Source organism: Pseudophryne corroboree, chromosome 2, assembly GCF_028390025.1.
Source record: "Pseudophryne corroboree isolate aPseCor3 chromosome 2, aPseCor3.hap2, whole genome shotgun sequence".
NCBI lineage: Eukaryota > Metazoa > Chordata > Amphibia > Anura > Myobatrachidae > Pseudophryne > Pseudophryne corroboree.
In genome coordinates this window covers 787,095,942-787,122,769 of record NC_086445.1, presented here as the reverse complement: position 1 = coordinate 787,122,769, position 26,828 = coordinate 787,095,942, and the positions used below count along the sequence as shown (strand labels likewise).

General features: G+C 42.7%; 1 long non-coding RNA gene across 1 annotated transcript in view; it reads right to left on the bottom strand.

Annotated features, from left to right (window-relative positions):
* Nucleotides 1-26,828, bottom strand: part of LOC135051240 (uncharacterized) — a 111,419-nt gene that overhangs the window by 64,763 nt on the left and 19,828 nt on the right. The window lies entirely within an intron of this gene.

Sequence of the window (26,828 nt, the reverse complement as noted above, 5' to 3'; positions counted from 1 at the left end):
TTTTAGTAGCAGTACTACAAGTCCCAGCAAGCCTCCCCCGCATGCTGGTACTTGGAGAACCACAAGTACCAGCATGCTGCGGAAAAACGGGCCCGCTGGTACCTGTAGTACTACCACTAAAAAAATACCCAAAAAAAGACAAGACACACACACCGTGAAAGTATAATTTTATTACTTACATACACACATACATACATACTTACCTATGGCCCCACGCAGGTCGGTCCTCTTGTCCAGTAGAATCCAAGGGTACCTGTTGAATAAATTATACTCACGAGATCCAGGGGTCCAGGCTCCTCGGCAAATCCAGGGTTAATCCACGTACTTGCCAAAAATAAAAAACCGGTGTCCCGACCACGAACTGAAAGGGGACCCATGTTTGCACATGGGTCACCTTTCCCCGAATGCAAGAAACCCACTTTGCCTTCTGGCTAAGTGGGTTTCTTCAGCCAATCAGGGAGCGCCACGTTGTAGCACTCTCCTGATCAGCTGTGTGCTCCTGTCTTCACTGACAGGCAGCACACGGCAGTGTTACAATGTAGCGCCTATGCGCTACATTGTAACCAATGATGGGAACTTTCTGCTCAGCGGTGACGTCACTTTAGGTCAACCGCAGGGCAGAAAGTTCCCATCATTGGTTACAATGTAGCGCATAGGCGCTACATTGTAACACTGCCGTGTGCTGCCTGTCACTCAGTACAGGAGCACACAGCCGATCAGGAGAGTGCTACAACGTGGCACTCCCTGATTGGCTGAAGAAACCCACTTAGACATCAGTCAGAGTGGCTTTCTGGCATTCGTGGAAAGGAGTCCCATGTGAAAACATGGGGCCCCTTTCAGTTCGTGGCTCGGCTTTCCGTTTTCTTATTTTATGCAAGTACGTGGATTACCCCTGGATTTCCCGAGGAGCCTGGACCCCTGGATCTCGTGAGTATAATTTCTTAAACAGGTACCCCTTGGATTCTACTGGAGAAGAGGACCGACCTGCGTGGGAACTTAAGGTAAGTATGTATGTATGTGTGTATGTATGTAATAAAATTATACTTTCACGGTGTGTGTGTCTTGTCTTTTTTTGGGTATTTTTTTAGTAGTAGTACTACAGGTACCAGCGGGCCCGTTTTTCCGTCGCATGCTGGTACTTGTGGTTCTCCAAGTACCAGCATGCGGGGGAGGCTTGCTGGGCCTTGTAGTACTGCTACTAAAAACAATATCTTTTCTTTTACAACAAAGGCTATCAGCCTCCCCATCCGCAGCCCATTGGATGGGGGGGGACAGCCTCGGGCTTCACCCCTGGCCCTTGGGTGGCTGGGGGGGGGGGACCCCTTGATTGAAGGGGTCCCCACTCCCCCAGGGTACCCCGGCCAGGGGTGACTAGTTGGATTTTTGATGCAACGGCCGCAGGGCACTATATAAAAGTGACCCCCGGCTGTGGCATTATCTGTCCAGCTAGTGGAGCCCGGTGCTGGTTTTAAAAATACGGGGGACCCCTACTCTTTTTGTCCCCCGTATTTTTGGGACCAGGACCAGGCGCAGAGCCCGATGCTGGTTGCTTAAATATGGGGGAACCCCTGTCATTTTGTTTCCCCATATTTCTGCAACCAGGATCGGCTCAAAGAGCCCGAGGCTGGTTATGCTTAGGAGGGGGGACCCCACGCATTTTTTGGGGGGATTTTACATTGTTTAATTAAAAAAAAAAAAAATAAGAACCCCAGCACGGATCACACAGATCCGGCCGAGATTGATTGTAAAAAAAAACGGCAGTGTTTTGCTAATCACTGCCGTAAAAATAGGTAAAAAAAAACGAATGACATCGACATCGGAAGAAAAGAAAAACCCGAATACGACAGCTTAGTAAATCCATCGTAATCAATTCAAAAAGTTGCAGTTTTACACTGTCGATGTCATTCGTGATTGAACTTTGACCTTTTTACGGAAATTACGAATCTTAGTAAATAAACCCCTATGTATTTGTATTTGCGATCGTTTACTATTGTGTATATTTCTGTCTAGATATTCTGTTAGAATTATGTTAGCTTGTAGTGTATGACTTGTAAACTGTTTCCCCTTTTCAAAATAACTAAAAGCTTGTTAGTAAAGGTTTTGGAACCTTAGTAAATTATTGTGTGTTCATTACATTACTGTGGGTAATAGGAGCGTCTCGATCGCTCAAGCAGCTTTAGCATTGACAAGGTTAAGCAGCGTTACATCGCTGCAGTATTTCATAACAAGGTTACCAGCATTAGAATATCCTTTCTGAGTGTTGCATTCAAGGTTTACTGAGTGTCATCCTGTGAGCGTCTGCGCCGCTCGTGTTCCTCTCGTGGTCTCGAGCGTCCGCTACGCTGGTACCGTATCATTACGGTAGTCAGCAGCCTATAGCGTGCTTGACTCTACGCATTAAGCCATGAGCGAACGTGCCGCTCGTGCGTCTCGACCACGGCTAAGCGTCTACTACGCTAAGTGCGTACCCTTACGGTACCCCTTACGCCAATTGCGTACTGAGTCTCTTACCCATATATAGTGAATATTATAAGGTAATCAAATCGACATTATCAGAATATAAAGAAATGCTTTTGCTTTAAGGTTATGAGTAATGCTGACATTTTATTTGTTAGAAAGAAGTGTCTCTGAGAATCAAGGTTAAGCTAATTACTTACCTCCTGGAACATGTTTTGAATAACAGTAATGTTTTGGAAACAGTGTCTACACAGACTTCAAGGATTGTAATGTCTCATAATTTCTATGTGTGAGAAATGACGCTTATGCTTATGTTTTGTGACGTGTAACAAATTCCTGCATATGCCTATAAGAACCCCTAGACAATAAATCAAAGTAGGCTCATTCTTATCAACATAACCAAGCATGATGTCGTCTGACTGAGTCTCCCAATTGATTGGTTACAGGTATTTAAACAGACAACCGAAGGAACTTGATATGGGAGAAGATTTTTATCTCTAACAGGCACTACTACTGTGGGAATTGTGTACAAGAGACACTACTGTGGGCATTGCATATAGGGGTCACTACTGTGTGGCATAACATGTATAAAGAGTGTAGCACAATGTGAATAAAGGGCACTACTGAGTGACGTAACTTTAATAAATTGTATTATGAATCAGGGGCACTACATGTGGTGTAATGTGAATAAGATTGCGTTACTGTTTGGTGTAATTTGAATTGAGGGTACTATTGTTTGACCACGCTGCTTTTTGGTGAGATTAATGTACCTTTATAAAATATGGGAAGTAGGGCACTGATTTATAGTCTGCAAGGGGGTACCCAAAACAAAACCACTCTTAGCTGCCTCAGCTTCCCTGCAATTAGAATGACCATTATTCCCTGCTGCTAACTCATTGTTGCATCCCTCTTATAGGTCAGCACAACTGTAGTGGTCCTCACTGTTGGCTTAACTTGGTGCTTTCAACACAAGACTGTTTTTTTCCCCAGGGATGGAGCACACATGCCCAAGGAAAAGAGCTGGGACTGTGTGACACTGAGACTGGGGAACCCCACGCTGGGAGTTTTTTTCCTGTTATGTGTCAACAGTTTTAGATCACAATGTCAAGCAATTACCTAGGAGGCTTGGCAGACTTAAGGAGATATCTTGTGAGTGGGTGTGAGCCAATTTCTGGGAGTTTCAACCCACTCATAATGGCTTCCTCTTCTGCAGGTACACCCCACTGCTTCCGTGCCTCCAGGATGACAGCATTACATAATGCAATTGGATGGGGTATCCACTCTATCCAAGGAAAGCCTTGAAATTAATTCTGAATAGTTGCTATTTAAGGAGACTGCAACCATCCACATTTTCTGAACAAATAAGCAGAGTGATCAGCACTGTACATTGAAGTGAAGCTGTTCTCTCTTAAATCAGGCTTGTCCCAGAAAACACACTTTCTTTTAACACCTGGAAACCTTTCCCATATGGCAGAAACTTAAATTAAAGTTCTGAAAAGCATGCTTTGAAAGGTATCTTTATCTGCTCTTCTTTAAATCCAACAGCAGTTAAAAGGTATGCAGCAGACACTTACATTGAAATCCTGTCTCGTATTCACATAACAGTTTATTTAATCCTACATATACATACATACACACAGGCCTGCGCCAAAACCAAGTTCTTATAAGTAGAATAAAATGTAACAAACACTAAAAGTTCACAGCTACAATGTAACAGCCAGAGTGACGCAGGAGGGTGAAGACGCTGGAGCTTATGGGGGTAATTCTGAGTTGATCGCAGCAGGAAATTTTTTAGCAGTTGGGCAAAACCATGTGCACTGCAGGGGGGGGGAGGGGGGGCAGATATAAGATGTGCAGAGAGAGTTAGATTTGGGTGGGTTATTGTGTTTCTGTGCAGGGTGAATACTGGCTGCTTTATTTTTACACTGCAATTTAGATTGCAGATTAAACTCACCACACCCAAATCTAACTCTCTCTGCACATGTTATATCTGCCTCCCCTGCAGTGCACATGGTTTTGCCCAACTGCTAACAAAGTTCCTGCTGCGATCAACTCAGAATTACCCCCTATGTGTGGCACTGTCCGGCTGCAGACATAGACTTGATGATAAATAGCAGCAGCACACGTCCTCCCTCACCGGCAGATGTAACAAGCAGCAAATTATAAAGTCTCGATCCCGGCTAGCTCTGACGCGTTTCCGGGATAGTGATCCCCTTTGTCAAAGAGTGCCGTGTTCTCCATGGGATCAGAATTTAACTGATGCAGTATCCGATCATGTGATTCCTGTGTCCAATCACTAAACATGCATGCCAGCCTTTGGGTTTTTTTAAACATATCCCTCTACAGAATGAACTTATTCCTGGACGATGCTCAAGACATTAAATCTGCAGTGACATGTTTTTTTCCTGCTGCAAACATCTAAACCTTTTCCTAGGTGTAAATATTCACTCAACCATATCTACAATAGCAATAAATATACAAGATAGCACATTAAAAATATATGCTCATATAAAAACACAATTATTATAAAAGAGTAAATAAATTAAATTAAAACCTAGTCCTATTATCACCTATGCATAATATCTGCATGCTAACAGTACAGTCATAGCAATCACACTCGCATATGTCCATCATGGCGAGATAAAAAAAAAAGGAAAACAGGAATTAGTCACGTATCAATAATTTGACTTCCTGCAATCAAAGGGAAGAGGGTTAGAGCCCCACTGGGTAATATTGCAACTAACTTTATTTAAACCGCTTGGTGTCAAATTCACTGTTGAGGCCATTTGGCACTAAGGTTCTAAGTCCAAAAATGGCACGCATCTCATTCTTAGAAAGGACCTCCTCAGTGTTTCTTGTTCTCCAAGTCGGAAAAACTGCACTTTTTCGACTTTTTTTGGTCGAATCTTGATTTAACCTATATACTTTTAGCACCATTTTTCCAGTTTTTCAGAAATTCTGACTTGTCGGAAAACACGTGGATCGGCAGATTAGCTGCGGATCCATGTGTTTTGTTGAATTAGCGGGTGTTTCTGACAGGTTTTTGGCCTGTTTTCGACAATGCAGAATCGACTTTAAAAAAAGTCGGATCGGCTTTGTCGAAAATGGGCAAAAACATGTTGGAAATGCCGTATATTGAATAGTGAAATGTCGGATCCTCTCCATCGGAAAGGATCCGACACTAATTGAATATACCCTTTAGAGGTAATTTGTGTGGTCATTTTTTCAACAGGGAGTGCGCTTGTCACCAAAACATTCTTTAAATTCTCTGCTTTCCTATAGGTGAATTTTGGCTTATCCCCGATATATTTTCTAATTTCTGGATCCTTTATTAAAAGCACCCAGTGTTTACGAATTATATTCTCTACCTTCTTATGTTGAGTAGTGTATCTGGTGGCAAACCTAATTTAATTATACTGACTTTTTTCTTTTGATTTTTTGATCAACATTGATTGTCTATCGATGGTACTGACTTCCATTTGGGCTTCTTTGACCATGGTGGAATCATATCCATTAGCTAGAAAATTCTCCTCCATGTTGTTAGCTTGTTATTCAAATACATCTGAATCAGTACAATTCCTTTCTAAAAGTTAGAATTGGCTTTTAGGGATACTACGAATCCAATTAAAGTGGTGATTACTACTGGAGCCAATATAAGAGTTTCAGTCGGTGGGTTTGGTATAACCCTGTGTTTTTAACCTCACATCTTCCGAATAAATGATGAAGTCCAAAAAATGAACTTCTGACATACTTATATCGAAGGTAAGTTTGATCCCTCTATTATTCTGATTCAGATGTTGGCAGAATGAATTGAGAGATGGACGGTCTCCACCCCACACAAGCACAATGTTATCAATGTAGTGGGCCAAAAGCACCAGGCTGGCACCCCACTGGTTGCCGGACCATACTGATCCAGCCTCCCAGTGGGCAATGATTAAATTGCCATAAAAAGGGTGCCAGCCTAGTGCCCATAGCTACGCCCACCTGCTGTATATAAAAGTCACAATCGTACCCAAAAAAAATTGTTATTCAAAATTAAAGAGATACCCTCAATGATGAACTGTTATTCTTTAGTATCACAATTTCCCTTATTCAAATGGTAATAGATGGCCTCTAAACCTTGTTCATGTTGAATAATCGTATATACCGATTTCACATAGGTGGTAATCAGAAAGTAATCCATTTTCCACGTGACATTTTCTGTTGCTTTACTTTGTTCAGCACAGTAGAGTATATATGTTCAACAGCATGCTGTATTCTTAATATTTCACCTGCTCATTTTAATGTTTTGTGTCATTTGTGGACATATGCCACCTCTAGCCATTAGGCAATATCCCTATAGGTGCGTAAACACTAGACAATAGACTGGCCCACAGAGGCATAGGGGGAAATGCATGGTGGGCCCCACTGCCTGGGGGCCCCATCTCCTCTACGGATCAGGTTCCAGACTGTGTACTTAAATTATACATTATATATATGTTACACAATAGTACTGTGCAGTATAAGGTATTTGTTACAGGTCATTGCTGTTATAAATCTGGTACATTTGTTACAGGTCATTGCTGTTATAAATCTGGTACATTACCATGCATGCACTAGCAGTATTTAGTTCTACATTATGATGATTTTAATACTGTCATTACTTTATATTTATATAGAAAACAAATACATGGTAGGAGCTCCTTTTAAATCTTGACGCTAGTTGCACACAAAGTGTTTGCCATTGGGACACCACATCCCAAAGTTAGGACATCACTCCTGAGGTGTCAGTAATCCAAAGGAGATTCATTCAGATATATTATGTACAATAATTCTGAGTACAATGCCTTTAATACGTTGGGAGTGTCACGGATTTAACATAACATATTTGTTTTTATTCCATTTTATTTTTCAATCAGATTTTGATGTAAACAGTTGCAAAATGACTCTGATATTTTCCATTCAACTCTTTTTAACATTATTGTAAATTAATAGAAAAGTGGGTAATAGCAAGTATGTAGGAAGCCTATGTTCTTTATTTTGTATGAGCAGATATACAGTACTTAGGAGCTTATTACCAATGCATGATATAATTATTATTGCCTTTCATGGATCTCTTAATTGATATACAATAAAAATGTTTGCCTACCAGACCATCAGAATCATCCACCCATTTTCATCATTTCTCCAAGATACCTTTGATAAGTCATATGCATCAGCAACACCTGTCCACCTCTCCTTCACTGGCCATCATTCCACAAGCTAGAGAGAGAGTGAGAGAGGGTCTCCCAACTGCCCTCCCTATCCCCACCACAGGACACTGCAAACCGTGGGTGGAACAGTAGCAGGGGCTGGCTGGCAGGCAACTTTTTGCCTGGGGGGAGGGGGGGGGGGGCAAGTCCATAAGTAATGGAGCCATCTTAAATGGAGGTGTTTTTTGTTAAAAAAATATTAATTTAAAAAAAAATAGGCCTGGTGTATACTATCCCAAAGATACTGTATTATAAATTTGCCAGTGCGGCCGTGGCTTCAGCAGAGCTGTGTAGTGCAGGAGTGGCCAACCAGTCAGTGGCAAAAAGCCAGAAAAGATCTGTTGTCAAGGGTAAGAGCCATATCATGCGGGTGTGGTATTGAAAGTGCACAGTAACTAGGTCGACAATGTCTAGGTCGACCACTATTGGTCGACAGTAAGTAGGTCGACAGGGTCAAAAGGTTGACAGGGTGTTAGGGTCTCCTGCCCTGTGCTGCCACGTCGTCATGGCAACCGGGAGACAAGTGCTAGCGGAGTAACCTGAGCGCAGCTGATACTCCGGTTCGGGTCTTTTGCTGTGCAGTGGTTATAGGCTCTGTGCATGGCAGGGGATCCGGTGCTGGTTTTTGTGCTCACAGTCTGTGAGGTCTGAGTGGGGCGTGGACAGCACCTGCTTTATAAGGCCTCTTCTCAGGGTAAGCAGATGCTGCTGAATCTTTGTTGGTTAGTCAGTTTCTGAAAGTTAGCCAGTACTGTGTAGCTTTGTATTTGTTTGTTGCTTACTGCAAATAGGCCTGGGGATTTGGTATTACACTCTGCCAATCCAGACCTAGCAGTAAGACTGGAGTCAGTCGTTTAGCTTGCTGGGGTTCTGTTACTACTCTGTGAACTTAGCAAGTTTGCGGCTGTATTCTAAGACTTGCCTGTCTAATCCTGTCTCACTGTGCTAGGTGTCAGGGGTCAGTTTAGTGGCAGTAAGCTGAACCTGTACACTGCAAGTGAGAATTAGGATTGTGGAGACTCTCCTTGTGTCTATCATTCCATCTTTGACCAAGGAGTTTACTGCCACACCCGTTGGTAACCCTTTAGGGTTTTGCTGTTGCCCTTAGCAACAGCATTTCGGGTTCTCTACGTATTAAAACACAACATCTTGCTTTTCCCATCTGAGCAGTTCTAATACAAGGGAGATACCCAGTTCCTTAGCCTCTGGGCTTCTCTGTTCACTTTGTGTGTATTTTGTTACCCTATCACCTTCTGTGTACGTTATGTCATTTTCCCCAGTCTGTCTGTGAGTCCATTTGTTTTGCATAACAGTTCAAACACCAGTACATTCCTGCAGGCACTGGAGTGCATAACAGTCCTGACACCAGTACTTTCCTGCAGGCACTGGTGTGCATAACATATTCAGCAGCCAAATACTCCTGTTGAAATTTTGTGGGAATATGGAGCATACCCCTCAAAATACGTTGCAACAGGTGGTCGATCAGGTGCAGGTCCTGACTCGACAATTTAATGATTTGTCCATTAAAATGCACACCTCCCAGGCTGCTGGCGGAGCTCCCGCAGCAGCAGCACCTGCAGGGGTTAAGGAGCCGAAAGTAAATCTCCCGGATCGTTTTTCTGGAGATCGCTCTCAGTTCTTTTGTTTCAAGGAGAGCTGCAAGCTATACTTCCGGCTTAGGCCTCAGTCTTCTGGGTCGGAGATTCAGCGGGTGGGCATAGTGATTTCCTTGCTACAAGGAGACCCACAGGTCTGGGCATATGGGTTGCAGCCTGACTGTCCGTCGCTTAAAAGTGTTGATGCTTTTTTTACGGCACTGGGCATGTTGTATGATGACCCTGACAAGACGGCCTCAGCCGAGGCTCAGATATCGATCCTTAAGCAAGGGCGAAGGCCGGTTGAGGTTTACTGTACGGAGTTTCGGAGGTTGGCCCATGATACCCAGTGGAATGACCCAGCCCTGAGACACCAGTACCGAAGAGGTCTTTCTAACAAGATAAAGGACCAACTGGTACAATATCCCTTGCCTGATAGCTTGGATCAGCTCATGCAGTTATCCATCCGGGTGGATAGACGGCTGAGAGAGCGTAGGCTTGAAAGGGAGACTGAGATTTCCTTCCTTCCCAAGGGAACCTCAGACTCTGAGGAATTTTCTGAGGAGCCTATGCAGATTGGGGCTACCCGCCTCTCCTCGCGTGAGAAGACGCGGAGGAGACAGCAGGGGTTGTGTTTGTACTGTGGGAATAAAGGTCATGTGGTAGTATCATGCCCAGAAAAGCCGGAAAACTTCAGGGCCTGAGGGTGATGGGAAATATCCTGTCAGGCCAGAAGTCAGAATTTCCCAAGAAGACTTTTATCATTCCGGTGACCTTGAAGATCCTCGGTCAAACTGTCAAGACTGAGGCCTTTGTGGACAGTGGGGCCGACGGGGTTTTTATGGACCGCCAATTCGCCCTGAAACACTCTGTTTCCTTAGTACCCTTGGCATCGGAAATTGAGATTTGTGGGTTAAACGGGGAACCATTATCCCAAGGTAAAATTACCTCTTGCACTAGCCAGATTTCTTTGTTTATTGGAGCCACACACTCTGAAAAATTGTCCTTTTATGTGACTGTCTGTACTTTTGCCCCATTGGTGTTGGGGTTACCCTGGTTAAGGGCCCACAATCCTCAATTTGACTGGGTCTCTGGGGAGATTCTTAGTTGGGGTACTGATTGTTTCAGGAGTTGCTTGAGCCTTCCAGTCAGGCTCTCGCAGCTAAGTTTGCCAGGATTGCCAGGGTGTTATGCAGATTTTGCGGACGTGTTCTCCAAAAAAGTTGCAGAGGTACTACCTCCCCATCGCCCCTATGACTGTGCCATTGATTTGTTGCCAAATGCTAAGCTTCCCAAGAGCAGGTTGTACTCCCTGTCACGTCCTGAGACTCAGGCTATGGCAGAGTACATTCAGGAGAACTTGGCTAAGGGATTTATCAGACCTTCACAGTCTCCAGTTGGGTCGGGGTTCTTCTTCGTGGGTAAAAAGGACGGTTCGTTGCGACCCTGCATCGACTTCAGGGAATTGAACCGTATCACGATTAAAAACTCATACCCACTGCCTCTCATTTCGGTCTTGTTTGACCAGCTTCGTACTGCCACCATTTTTTCTAAGATTGACCTACGCGGTGCGTACAATCTAATCCGAATAAGAGAGGGGGATGAATGGAAGACTGCCTTTAATACCCACTCAGGGCATTATGAATATTTGGTGATGCCTTTTGGGCTCTGTAATGCCCCGGCAGTCTTCCAGGATTTCATGAATGATGTGCTCAGGGAATATTTGGATAGATTCTTAGTTGTATACTTAGATGACATCCTAATCTTCTCCCATTCCCTGGAGGAACATCGGAAGCATGTACGCTTAGTCCTCCAGAAACTCAGAGACCACCGGCTTGGGGCGAAGCTGGAGAAGTGCGAATTTGAAGTTCAGCAAATCGCATTTCTAGGATATATTATCTCCCCTGAAGGTTTCCAAATGGAGGGTTCCAAGGTACAGGCAGTCCTGGATTGGGTGCAGCCCACTAGTTTGAAGGCGCTTCAGCGTTTCCTGGGCTTTGCGAATTTTTATAGACGATTTATCGCTGGATTTTCGTCTATAGTGGCGCCCTTGGTGGCACTCACTAAGAAAGGGGCGGATGTTGCTCACTGGTCTTGTGAGGCTAAAGCGGCTTTTGCCCGTCTCAAAAGGGCATTTGTTTCGGCCAAGGTGCTGCGACACCCAGATCCAGAGCGTCCTTTTGTGGTGGAGGTGGATGCCTCTGAGATGGGTATTGGGGCAGTGCTTTCTCAGATGGGAGTGTCTGATAATCGCCTTCATCCCTGTGCTTACTTTTCCCGTAAATTTTCGCCTGCCGAGATGAATTATGACGTGGGTAACCGGGAATTGTTGGCTATTAAGGATGCACTCGAGGAGTGGAGACACTGGCTTGAGGGGGCTAAGTTTGTGGTCTCAATTCTCACTGACCATAAGAATCTGGCATATTTAGAGTCAGCGAAGCGTCTCAATGCCAGGCAGACACGATGGGCTTTGTTTTTTGCTCGCTTTAATTTTTTGATAACATATCGCCCTGGGTCAAAAAACATCAAGGCTGATGCGCTCTCGCAGAGTTTTGCTCCAATCCAGGAGACCACCGAGGAGCCGTTGCCCATTGTTTCCCCATCATGTATTAAAGTGGGCATTACCCAGGACCTCTTGTCATTAGTCCTTAGAGCACAGGAGCAGGCTCCTCCAGACCTTCCGGTAGGTCTTTTGTTTGTGCCTCCTAGGTTAAGACAGCGAGTGTTCCTGGAATTCCACGCCAAGAAGTCTGCAGGTCATCCGGGTATTGCCAGAACTCGGGAGTTGCTATCTAGGGCGGTGTGGTGGCCCTCGGTGGCTAAGGATGTGGATCAGTGGGTTCGGGCATGTGACATCTGTGCCCGAAATAAGACTCCTAGAGGGGTTCCTGTTGGCCCATTACATCCACTCTCTATCCCATCTAAGCCATGGACCCACATTTCAATGGATTTTGTGGTGGACTTGCCCAAATCCTCGGGGATGACAGCCATCTGGGTTGTCGTTGACAGGTTTTCGAAGATGGCGCACTTCGTTCCACTGGTTGGGCTGCCATCGGCCAGACGCCTGTCTGAATTATTTATGCTGCATGTTGTGCGTCTCCACGGGTTGCCACTTGATGTGGTCTCTGACCGCGGATCCCAGTTTGTGGCCAAATTCTGGAGGGCATTTTGTTCCGATCTCCAGATTTCTGTCAGCTTGTCGTCGGGCTACCATCCGCAGTCTAATGGGCAGACTGAAAGGGTGAACCAGTCCTTGGAGCAGTTCCTCAGGTGTTATGTCTCCAAGTGTCAGACTGACTGGGTTGCTCATCTGTCCATGGCGGAGTTTGCCTATAACAACGCGGCTCACTCTGCTAAAGGGATCTCTCCCTTCCTTTGTGTGTATGGGCATCATCCTAAGGCCAATTCTTTTGACCCCCTGGACTCCACGCCTGGTGGTTCCTCTGTGGTTTCGGTCCTTAGAGGTATTTGGCGGAAAGTGAAGAAAGCCCTTGTGTCTGTGTCATTAGTGACCAAAAGGGTTTTTGATAAGCGGAAAAGACCCTGCAGCTTCAAATTAGGAGACTTCGTCTGGTTGTCTACCAAGAATTTGAAGTTGAGACAGCCATCTCATAAGTTAGGCCCCCGGTTCATCGGCCCTTATAAGATCACCAGGGTTATCAATCCGGTGGCATTTCAGTTAGATCTGCCCCGTTCTTTGGGTATCAATAAAACATTTCATTGTTCCCTTTTAAAACGGGCGATTAGTAATCCTTCTTCAAGTGGAAGACCTTCCCCTCTTCTGATACGTGGCCAGAGGGAGTTTGTTGTTGAAAGGATTCTTGACTCCAAGGTGGTTCGGGGTCGGCTGTCATTTTTGGTGCACTGGAAGGGGTATGGCCCGGAGGAGCGGTCGTGGGTGCGCAGTTGTGATCTTCATGCCCCCAGACTGATACGCTCTTTCTTCTCGCAGTTCCCCGATAAACCCGGTGGTAGGGGTTCTTTGACCCCTCGTCAGAGGGGGGGGTACTGTTAGGGTCTCCTGCCCTGTGCTGCCACGTCGTCATGGCAACCGGGAGACAAGTGCTAGCGGAGTAACCTGAGCGCAGCTGATACTCCGGTTCGGGTCTTTTGCTGTGCAGTGGTTATAGGCTCTGTGCATGGCAGGGGATCCGGTGCTGGTTTTTGTGCTCACAGTCTGTGAGGTCTGAGTGGGGCGTGGACAGCACCTGCTTTATAAGGCCTCTTCTCAGGGTAAGCAGATGCTGCTGAATCTTTGTTGGTTAGTCAGTTTCTGAAAGTTAGCCAGTACTGTGTAGCTTTGTATTTGTTTGTTGCTTACTGCAAATAGGCCTGGGGATTTGGTATTACACTCTGCCAATCCAGACCTAGCAGTAAGACTGGAGTCAGTCGTTTAGCTTGCTGGGGTTCTGTTACTACTCTGTGAACTTAGCAAGTTTGCGGCTGTATTCTAAGACTTGCCTGTCTAATCCTGTCTCACTGTGCTAGGTGTCAGGGGTCAGTTTAGTGGCAGTAAGCTGAACCTGTACACTGCAAGTGAGAATTAGGATTGTGGAGACTCTCCTTGTGTCTATCATTCCATCTTTGACCAAGGAGTTTACTGCCACACCCGTTGGTAACCCTTTAGGGTTTTGCTGTTGCCCTTAGCAACAGCATTTCGGGTTCTCTACGTATTAAAACACATCTTGCTTTTCCCATCTGAGCAGTTCTAATACAAGGGAGATACCCAGTTCCTTAGCCTCTGGGCTTCTCTGTTCACTTTGTGTGTATTTTGTTACCCTATCACCTTCTGTGTACGTTATGTCATTTTCCCCAGTCTGTCTGTGAGTCCATTTGTTTTGCATAACAGTTCAAACACCAGTACATTCCTGCAGGCACTGGAGTGCATAACAGTCCTGACACCAGTACTTTCCTGCAGGCACTGGTGTGCATAACACAGGGTCAAAAGGTCGACGTGTTCTAGATCAGGGCTGGCCAAACCAGTCCTCGAGATCTACCAACAGTACACATTTTCCAGACCACCTAGCTGGTGCACAGGTGTAGTCATTACTAATTAAGATGTGCTGCATTTATTCCTAACTGACAATTCTACAGATCTCCAGGAGGCCTGGAAAACATGAACTGTTGGTAGATCTCGAGGACCGGTTTGGCCAGCCCTGTTCTAGATCGACAGGACAAAAGGTCGACATGAGTTTTTAATGTTATTTTGGTGTCATTTTCTTCATAGAGTGACTGGGAACCCCAATTAGTGCACCGCGTCCCCTCGCATGGCTCGCTTCACTCGCCATGCTTCGGGCATGGTGCCTTCGCTCCGCTGCCGCTTTGCTCGGCACAGATTACCATTCCAATCGTAGTCCACGTGGATCGTTAAGTATGAAAAGGTTAAAAAAAATAATAATAGTGAAAAACTCATGTCGACCTTTTGGCCTGTCGACCTAGAACATGTCGACCTTTTGACCCTGTCGACCTTTTGACCCTGTCGACCTAGTTACTGTCGACCAATAGTGGTCGACCTAGACATTGTCGACCTAGTTACTGTCGACTTTCAATCCGGATCCCAATCATGCACGCGCTGAAGGCGCATCAGCAAAAATGGAGGAGTGGCATAGTTGTCACAAAGCCACACCCCATTTTTATGTGCACACCTTTCAGTTTGATGTTTGTAGGAGTATGAGCTTGTGTCATAACCCCATTTTTAGTCATGTTGTACAATGCCACATACAAATAAAGCCCCTGTACAGTGCCCCATACATATAAAAACATCAATAAATGGGTGCCTCCAAAGTGACAAATACATATATGCCCCCGCAGTGCCAGATACATATATGTCCCCATAGTGCCAGATACATATATTCCTCCACAGTGCCAGATACATATATGCCCCCACAGTGCTAGATACATATAGGTCCCCATAGTGCCAGATATACCCCCACTGCCAGATACACATCTCCCACAGTGCCAGATATACCCCCACTGCCAGATACATATCTCCCCAGTGCCAAATATGCCCCCAAAGTAAGATACACATGTCCCCCAGTGCCAGATATGCCCCCAGTGCCAGATACACATGTCCCCCCAGTGCCAGATATGCCCCAGTGCCAAATATGCCCCCCACTGCTAGCTACATGTCTCCCCAGTGCCAGTTATGCCCCCAGTGCCAAATATGCCCCCAGTGCCATATATGCTCCCACTGCTAGCTACACGTCTCCCCAGTGCCAGATATGCCCCCAGTGCCAAAAATGCCCCCACTGTCAGCTACACGTCTCCCCAGTGCCAAATATGCCCCCCGGTCAGCTACACGTCTCCGCAGTGCCAGATATGCTCCTGTAGTGCCAGTTATGCCCTCAGTGCCAGATACACATCCCCCCAGTGCCATATATGCCCCCAGTGCCAGAAACACATGTCTCCCCAGTGCCAAATTTGGCCCCCAGTGCCAGATACACATGTCACCACACTGCGCCCCCCAAGTGCTGCTCACCGCCGCGTTGCTGCTCTGCTCAGTCTGCTGCTTGTGAGGGGAGGAGAGTGCAGTGTGCGCCTCTCCTGCCCCTCAGTCCCCCTCTCTGGCGCTGTTGATTCTCTCTAATTAGGCGCCAGTCTGTGAGCCAATAAGAGTTCGCGGACCGGCAGTTAAGACTCCTGATTGGCTGCCAGTCCGCGAGCTCTGTTAGGCTCACGGGCCGACGCCGAGCACTGCAGACTAGGGCAGCGGGAGGCGCCATGGGAGCTTACAAGCCGCATGCGGGGATAGAAAGAGCCGCATGCGGCTCTAGAGCCGCAGGTTGGCCACCGCTGGTGTAGAGGAAGGTGGCGGCCGACCCGTGACCCGTGGCAGTAGCGTGGCCCGGGGGGCACATGACACCCTGCCCCCTGGGCCAGTCCGCCTCTGAACAGCAGGACAGTCCCATAAAAACAAGACTGTACTGTCAAATTCAAGACAATTGGGAGGTATAACTAGGAACAGGCCTCAAACTGTATATCAATATGGGGACTGACAAAACGTGAATGACTCTGGTAACTCTAGTAAAGTTGTTTTAAATTGCTTTTATACTGTTATTTTTTCTATATATATCTATATATATATATATATAAACCAAAAAATAAAGTACCCCTTTTTTTTGCGCTAAGACACCATAAAGCTCACACCACTGAGAAATGCCTCCTGTCAGACAAGGCAAAAAATGGAGAACAGATCTAAGAAATTCTCATGGGAGCTAGACCACTTCAGATTTCACATACAAGTGTGTTTATTTTAAAAAAATTCTTTAACAGTAAAAACTGTAATCATATAAAAATATCAATAAAACATACACATAACTTTATATTACAAATGAACAGTATAGACAGATATTTATCTTGATACTTTTTATATTGGTAATATCCACAGTTGAATTCAATATCAATTTTCCCAATGAAGCGTTTCAGATGTATGTTCAATCACAAATGCGTGAATGCCCAACGCGTTTCGTCCGTACAGGACTTCATCAGGGGACGCAATCTGAGTGGTAGTTAGAAAGAAGGTGATACACCATATACTCATTATATTTATCACAGTCTTACTAAATTTAATTTGTCTACTTACATACCAATAAGATCAAAGTTTGCAAGATATCACATCCAACTTTTGCCGTGGGTGCATGCAAAATTCTCACAGATAGAAGATCTAAAAATGTCACCATTAGAATTGATATTAAATTAAAGTGACCATATATATTTAAAAAAGGACTTGTAAACAAAATCAAGGAGGGAGGAACAAACATAGTGAAACAATGGAGGAATAGATGCAAGAAACTCTCTATTAATAGGTGTAATAATCACTCAATTGATCACAAGTTGAGTGCAACTCTATATTACTCATTATTCAAAAACAGAGGAGATGGTAATTATTTTAACAGATATTCAAACAGAGCTACTCACATTCCAATATTGGTGTCTATCATAAAAAGTTCACCAAAGTGTATAGACAGAAGAAAAATTGCCGTGACAATAACCTATGAATTAGAAATACAGACAATAGTGTGTATGTATATTAAGGATGAATAATTTTTACCAGCATTAATTATAAACTGCAGGTTGTTGCTCACATTGCATATATATACGTGACATTTAATTTACAAATGGAATAAATCCAAAATTGTTCTTATATATACAATATCATTGCGCTATTTATGAGGGACCATGTTGAACCTAATTGCTGATCAATAATTAAATATATTCATGGTTGCTATAATCTCGGATGCCCACTTTAGGAGAAGGCAGAGCTTAACAGCCATTATAAGTTCAAATAATACCTTAGTGTATTAGAGAATGGCAATGTTTAACAGCCACTATACATCCAGACCATATCTTAGCATATTCTCTTACAAAATTGCTGCCCTAATGTTTAATTCACGTTATACTGCAAATTAATAGATTATGAATCCTAAATAATGAAAGTGATCTGATTTATGGAAATTGTTATTATATAAAAATAAAACTGCAACCGAATTAATTTATAATAGGGGAACGTCTTAGGCTCACCTTTTTAGTTGTAAATTGACCAATCCAATTTTGAACAAGAATATTGGGATAGACTCAAATAAGTTAATACCCTGGAAAAGAAATTAATCCATAAATATGGGTTCCTTTTCCAATGTGTCAAGATGTCTATTAATCATAATATTTACCTTAATGTTCTCTCAGGATTCTCATTCACAGCTATAGTTTTAGATGGGAACTGGGGCTGATATTTATACCTCCTCCCCAATGACCTCATTTCCTGTTTGATATTTAACTTATTTAAATTATTTTCAATGTTTCTTTTTAGTGTTCAATCTATTTGCAGTGACAGTAATGCTAACCAGTATGTCAACCACCTTAAGAATTAAAGAACAGTTGAAATAGACTAGTATATTTTCACTAAAAATGATGTTGAACGCTTTTGCGTTCCATCGTCGCTGGCGGCGTGCGTTCCACAGCCGCTACTTCCGGTTCCGGCGTGCGTTCCATGGACGCTACTTCCGGTTTCCGGTTTGCGTTCCACACATGTTAATTCCGATCCCAGCGTGCGTTTTAACTGCTGCTGCTTCCGATTTTTGTTGTGAACATGGATAATCCTAGCTTAATAGCATCCATCTTGTCTATCATTAACTGCTATTTATCTAATAATACATGCTATCTATTTACTTAGTGGTTTATTGGTTGAAAAATAAATTATAAATGTTTGTCAATCCTATTTTATTCAAGGATGATATATTATATGTGGGGACAAATGCTATATTAAAGTCCTTCCGTGATGTAATCAGTGATCTAATTAGTACTTACTGTGATAATGGTATTTAACAATTAATTAAGTGATGAGTATTATTAAATTATATTATTGATCTATATATCTAAAAAATATTAATAAATAATAATTAATTAATAAATGTATATTAGTCTACCCCATTAATGTGCTCTGTGTTATTAATCTAACCTCAACAGACTATGCATATTTAGCTAGTTATCTATACAGCCCTAAAAACAGCAGTTCAGATCAACATGGTCCCCCATTTACAATTGTTACAAGTTTGCAACACAACATCTTAATATATCACGCTTTAACCTTCAACTCATGATATAGTAGCATATCATAAGAAGACCTTGATTCAGTGGTTGTGATTTAGAGTTAAACAATTTAAGTATGATAGTCCATTATATAGGAAGTGTCATACTGAAAACATAATAAATTAGGTATGTTAGGGCCCTTTAGGGTTCTAAAACGTATTAAGTATAGAAATAGGGGAATGGTAAATTCAGGACTTAAAGGAAAGAAACTATATCTACATCTTCATTAAGGCCATTGGGGGCTAATGTATTGAGCGTATAAATCCAATACGTTTCACGTTTGGATAATCTCAAATCCCTACTTCCACCTCTTGGATCTACTGGTATATGTTCTAATACTGTAAATGAGAAGTTGTCCTTCGTCACTGTCGCACCATGCTTCTTGGCATAATGCCTTGGGAGACTATGAGAAAGAAACTTGTTTTTCACATTTCTTATATGCTCCTGAATTCTTATTTTAGTTGGTCTTTTTGTCTTTCCTACGTATGTTAAACTACAACCACAAGTGATCTTGTATACAACATACTCTGTGTTGCAATTGACCAAATGTTTCAATCTATAACAACCCCCTGACTCAAATTCCATACTGAATGATTTACGGTCCATAAATTTACAGCATATACATCTAGAGCATGGAAAACACCCTTTGGTGGGTATGATATCATTATTTTATTTTCTAATACAAGAATGTGACCTTGACAACCTACTTGGTGCCACTATGCTTTTTAGATTCGTAGCTCTCCTAAATACCAGGTTTGGTTTTTCAGGGAGGGAGGGGCCCAAAACCGAGTCTTTTAAAAGTATACCCCAATGTCGATTTAAAATCTTTTTGATGGCTACATTTTCTTGATTGAATTGTGTAATGAAAGGTCTATGGAACCTTTGATCTGTTTGGGTTTTATTTTTGGGACATAGCATTAAATCCCTTTTTTGCAAAGATGCTTTAGACTTTGCTGCTTCAATGGAGTCTAGATTATAACCCCTTTCCACAAATCTGTTACCAATTAGAGTGGCCTGTTCCCAATAGTCATCTATATTCGTACAATTGCGTCTTAATCGTAAGAATTGCGCATATGGCACATTGTTCTTCCAAGCAGGGTAGTGGCAACTGGTTTGGGGGATGTAGCTGTTGGCGTCAACATCTTTAAAGAAGGTCTTCGTTATTATCTTTTCACCTTCTACCCCTATTAAGGTTAAATCCAAAAAATCAATATTTATTGGATTATGCTGAGAAGTAAATTTCAAATTGAAACCATTGGACTGTATGAATGTCATGAATCCATTGATACTATATTCATCACCTTTCCAAATGAAAAGGAGATCGTCAATATATCTTTGGTAGAATATTATATTGGCTTCAAATTTGGAATCATATACATAAGTGTCCTCCCATGCTTTCATGAGCAAGTTGGCATACGATGGGGCAAATTTAGTCCCCATCGCCGTGCCCTGTTGTTGCAAAAAAAACTTGTTCTCAAATTCAAAAAAATTATGGTTCAAAATGAACATTATGCTATCCAATAGAAACCGTACTTCTTTTTGAGATAGACTGGAGTCATTTGACAGGACTAATTCTACAGCTTCTACACCTTTACAATGTGGTATAGATGAATACAGTGCTTGTACGTCTACAGTTAACCATTGATATTCTTTAGACCACTCTATGGTTTCCAACTTTTGCAATACACTGGTGGAATCTCTGAGATATGACTTCATTTTCAATACATAGGGCTGCAATCTCAGATCTAAATAATGGGATAAATTCGCCGTCAGGGAATTTATCCCTGCCACTATGGGCCTTCCTGGTGGTGAAGTCTTACTCTTATGAATTTTTGGAATATGGTAAAAAATTGGGACTGTTGGATGTTTAACATACATATAGTCAAACTCTTCCTTGCATATTAGATTATCTTTCAGGGCTTTAGAAAGTAAAATAAATAGCTCCTCCTGGTATGTTGAAGTGGGATTATTGGGTAATTCCATATATGTCTGCCCATCAAAAAGAATCTTGGATGCCTCATTCAAGTAAGCCGTTTTGGTTTGCAATACAACTGCTCCACCCTTATCCGCCCCTTTAATGACCAAATCAGTATCGTTTTTCAGGGATTTCAAAGCTCCCTTTTCCTGTGGATTGAGATTGGTCCCATATTTGTTACTTTTAAGCCTTATTTTCCTGAAATCTTCCCTAACTAATTCATAGAAGATGTCCAGATTACTTCCTCTGGACTCTACCGGGTAATATTTTGATGGTAACTTAACCAATGGAGTTTTTTCATTCGTACTGGCACTCAATTGGGGATTCTTAAGAAAATGTCTCTGTATCGTTAATTTACGGACATATTTGTTGAGATCGACAAATAGGTTAAATTTATCCACATGTAAGTCTGGTGCGAATTTCAATCCCTTATCTAATAGGGAGCGTTCCGCTGATGATAATTGTCTCTCTGTGATGTTGACAATCCCAGACGAGGCACCCAAGCGCTAAGTTTTTTCTTTTCCCAGTCCAATGGTTTCAATTTGAAATTTACTTCTCAGCATAATCCAATAAATATTGATTTTTTGGATTTAACCTTAATAGGGGTAGAAGGTGAAAAGATAATAACGAAGACCTTCTTTAAAGATGTTGACGCCAACAGCTACATCCCCCAAACCAGTTGCCACTACCCTGCTTGGAAGAACAATGTGCCATATGCGCAATTCTTACGATTAAGACGCAATTGTACGAATATAGATGACTATTGGGAACAGGCCACTCTAATTGGTAACAGATTTGTGGAAAGGGGTTATAATCTAGACTCCATTGAAGCAGCAAAGTCTAAAGCATCTTTGCAAAAAAGGGATTTAATGCTATGTCCCAAAAATAAAACCCAAACAGATCAAAGGTTCCGTAGACCTTTCATTACACAATTCAATCAAGAAAATGTAGCCATCAAAAAGATTTTAAATCGACATTGGGGTATACTTTTAAAAGACTCGGTTTTGGGCCCCTCCCTCCCTGAAAAACCAAACCTGGTATTTAGGAGAGCTACGAATCTAAAAAGCATAGTGGCACCAAGTAGGTTGTCAAGGTCACATTCTTGTATTAGAAAAGAAAATAATGATATCATACCCACCAAAGGGTGTTTTCCATGCTCTAGATGTATATGCTGTAAATTTATGGACCGTAAATCATTCAGTATGGAATTTGAGTCAGGGGGTTGTTATAGATTGAAACATTTGGTCAATTGCAACACAGAGTATGTTGTATACAAGATCACTTGTGGTTGTAGTTTAACATACGTAGGAAAGACAAAAAGACCAACTAAAATAAGAATTCAGGAGCATATAAGAAATGTGAAAAACAAGTTTCTTTCTCATAGTCTCCCAAGGCATTATGCCAAGAAGCATGGTGCGACAGTGACGAAGGACAACTTCTCATTTACAGTATTAGAACATATACCAGTAGATCCAAGAGGTGGAAGTAGGGATTTGAGATTATCCAAACGTGAAACGTATTGGATTTATACGCTCAATACATTAGCCCCCAATGGCCTTAATGAAGATGTAGATATAGTTTCTTTCCTTTAAGTCCTGAATTTACCATTCCCCTATTTCTATACTTAATACGTTTTAGAACCCTAAAGGGCCCTAACATACCTAATTTATTATGTTTTCAGTATGACACTTCCTATATAATGGACTATCATACTTAAATTGTTTAACTCTAAATCACAACCACTGAATCAAGGTCTTCTTATGATATGCTACTATATCATGAGTTGAAGGTTAAAGCGTGATATATTAAGATGTTGTGTTGCAAACTTGTAACAATTGTAAATGGGGGACCATGTTGATCTGAACTGCTGTTTTTAGGGCTGTATAGATAACTAGCTAAATATGCATAGTCTGTTGAGGTTAGATTAATAACACAGAGCACATTAATGGGGTAGACTAATATACATTTATTAATTAATTATTATTTATTAATATTTTTTAGATATATAGATCAATAATATAATTTAATAATACTCATCACTTAATTAATTGTTAAATACCATTATCACAGTAAGTACTAATTAGATCACTGATTACATCACGGAAGGACTTTAATATAGCATTTGTCCCCACATATAATATATCATCCTTGAATAAAATAGGATTGACAAACATTTATAATTTATTTTTCAACCAATAAACCACTAAGTAAATAGATAGCATGTATTATTAGATAAATAGCAGTTAATGATAGACAAGATGGATGCTATTAAGCTAGGATTATCCATGTTCACAACAAAAATCGGAAGCAGCAGCAGTTAAAACGCACGCTGGGATCGGAATTAACATGTGTGGAACGCAAACCGGAAACCGGAAGTAGCGTCCATGGAACGCACGCCGGAACCGGAAGTAGCGGCTGTGGAACGCACGCCGCCAGCGACGATGGAACGCAAAAGCGTTCAACATCATTTTTAGTGAAAATATACTAGTCTATTTCAACTGTTCTTTAATTCTTAAGGTGGTTGACATACTGGTTAGCATTACTGTCACTGCAAATAGATTGAACACTAAAAAGAAACATTGAAAATAATTTAAATAAGTTAAATATCAAACAGGAAATGAGGTCATTGGGGAGGAGGTATAAATATCAGCCCCAGTTCCCATCTAAAACTATAGCTGTGAATGAGAATCCTGAGAGAACATTAAGGTAAATATTATGATTAATAGACATCTTGACACATTGGAAAAGGAACCCATATTTATGGATTAATTTCTTTTCCAGGGTATTAACTTATTTGAGTCTATCCCAATATTCTTGTTCAAAATTGGATTGGTCAATTTACAACTAAAAAGGTGAGCCTAAGACGTTCCCCTATTATAAATTAATTCGGTTGCAGTTTTATTTTTATACAATAACAATTTCCATAAATCAGATCACTTTCATTATTTAGGATTCATAATCTATTAATTTGCAGTATAACGTGAATTAAACATTAGGGCAGCAATTTTGTAAGAGAATATGCTAAGATATGGTCTGGATGTATAGTGGCTGTTAAACATTGCCATTCTCTAATACACTAAGGTATTATTTGAACTTATAATGGCTGTTAAGCTCTGCCTTCTCCTAAAGTGGGCATCCGAGATTATAGCAACCATGAATATATTTAATTATTGATCAGCAATTAGGTTCAACATGGTCCCTCATAAATAGCGCAATGATATTGTATATATAAGAACAATTTTGGATTTATTCCATTTGTAAATTAAATGTCACGTATATATATGCAATGTGAGCAACAACCTGCAGTTTATAATTAATGCTGGTAAAAATTATTCATCCTTAATATACATACACACTATTGTCTGTATTTCTAATTCATAGGTTATTGTCACGGCAATTTTTCTTCTGTCTATACACTTTGGTGAACTTTTTATGATAGACACCAATATTGGAATGTGAGTAGCTCTGTTTGAATATCTGTTAAAATAATTACCATCTCCTCTGTTTTTGAATAATGAGTAATATAGAGTTGCACTCAACTTGTGATCAATTGAGTGATTATTACACCTATTAATAGAGAGTTTATTGCATCTATTCCTCCATTGTTTCACTATGTTTGTTCCTCCCTCCTTGATTTTGTTTACAAGTCCTTTTTTAAATATATATGGTCACTTTAATTTAATATCAATTCTAATGGTGACATTTTTAGATCTTCTATCTGTGAGAATTTTGCATGCACCCACGGCAAAAGTTGGATGTGATATCTTGCAAACTTTGATCTTATTGGTATGTAAGTAGACAAATTAAATTTAGTAAGACTGTGATAAATATAATGAGTATATGGTGTATCACCTTCTTTCTAACTACCACTCAGATTGCGTCCCCTGATGAAGTCCTGTACGGACGAAACGCGTTGGGCATTCACGCATTTGTGATTGAACATACATCTGAAACGCTTCATTGGGAAAATTGATATTGAATTCAACTGTGGATATTACCAATATAAAAAGTATCAAGATAAATATCTGTCTATACTGTTCATTTGTAATATAAAGTTATGTGTATGTTTTATTGATATTTTTATATGATTACAGTTTTTACTGTTAAAGAATTTTTTTAAAATAAACACACTTGTATGTGAAATCTGAAGTGGTCTAGCTCCCATGAGAATTTCTTAGATATATATATATATATATATATATATATATATACACTGAACAAAGCGATTGTTTTATTAAATAATTTTCATATACTAATTTTATGTTATTGAACTGATTTTCTTTTTGGCTAAAATAATTGTGAGCCAATTATCAGTTTAGCGCTGCTACTAAGTATATATACTCTTTGGGAAGTTCTATGTATATGTGAGCAGGTGGTCACAGCCCACTGCACCCCAACCTAGGGGTGGAAAATGCATGTGTGCACCTTGTTCCTAGTTAGCTGCAGCACTGCCCGAGGAGCATGGTGTGGAGGAATGCTGACCTGCCAGGTGCCGTGCATTCCCCTCCTCCCCTCCCCCAGACTGGGCTGCGCTGCTCCACTCACCAGCGCTACTACATGTGGAGGACTGGAGGTACCACCCGGCAGCAGCGGCTGATCTTGAGGAGAGGAGGCTCCCCTCAGCTCCGCTCCTCAATGCCGGGCATGACATCATCATGCGCGCCCAGTGCAGGGACATCCTATTCCTCTTAGCCAGCGTTCGGCGCCTGATATGGGGACCTGCCGCCGCCGAAGAGCTGTGGAAGGTGTGGATGTAGCAGGGACCCATGCACCAGCGCCTGCCAGCGAGTTGAATTCACAAGAGCGCACACCACCACCGCAGGTTAGGAACAGATAGGGACTTATTACAGCCCCCCATCCCCACCTGGTGGGCCTCTCACCTGCTCTCTCCATAACTCTCCCCTCTATGTGCAGCTCACCTCTATCCCAAGCCCTCCCCCAGCCTTCCTCTCACATGCTCTAACCCTAGCATTCCCTAGTGTTCCTCTCACCTGCTGTAACCCTAGCTCTCCCCCTAATTTCCTTTCACCTGCTCTAACGCTAGCCCTACCCCCGCGTTCCTCTCACCTGCTCTCTCCCTAGCCCTCCTCCCGCGTTCCAATCACTTGCTCTCCCCATAACTTTCCCCTCTATATGCCGTTCACCTCTATCCCAAGCCCTCCCCGCGTTCCTCTCACCTGATCTAACCCTAGCCCTCCCCCCGCATTCCTCTCACCTGCTCTAACCCTAGCCCTCCTCCCATGTTCCTCTCGCCTGCTCTCTCCCTAGCCCTCCCCCCACGTTCTTCTCACCTGCTCTAACCCTAGTCCTTCCCCACATTCCTCTCACCTGCTGTCTTCCTAGCCCTCCCCCATGTTCCTCTAACCTGCTCTCTCCCTAGCCCTCCCCTCGCATGGCCCTCAGCTGCTCTAACCCTAGCCCACCTGCGTGTTCCTTTCACCTGCTCTAACCCTAGCCCTCCCCCCACGTGGCCCTCACCTGCTCTAACCCTAGCTCCCCCCCCGCATTCCACTCACTTGCTATAACCCTAGCTCTCCCCCCCTGCGTGGCCCTCACCTACTCTAACCCTAGCTCCCCCCCCCCATGTGGCTCCCACCTGCTATAAACCTAGCAGTGCTGTAACTAGGTATGTGCGCTGTGTGCCTTGCACACAGCGCAGGATGACCTGGGGCACAATCAGACGGCCTCACAATCTACTCTCAGATGATGAGACAGTCAGCTCCGCCTCCCCCCGCCCCAAAGCCGGAGCTAGCAGTACAACTCATGAAGCCGCGATTAATGCCCGCCCCCCACCAACACAGAGCTGCGATGATCTCCGCCTCCTCCCCCAGCCAAGCCGGAGCTTATAGTGCTGCAGCGCGTGTAGCTGCAATGTCCGTCCTCCACCCACCCACCTCCTCTCCCAGCCAAGCCGCTGCCGCCCACCCGGTCGCCCGCTGAAGCCGCCGCCCGCCCACCTGTGTCCCACTGAAGCCGCTGCTGCTG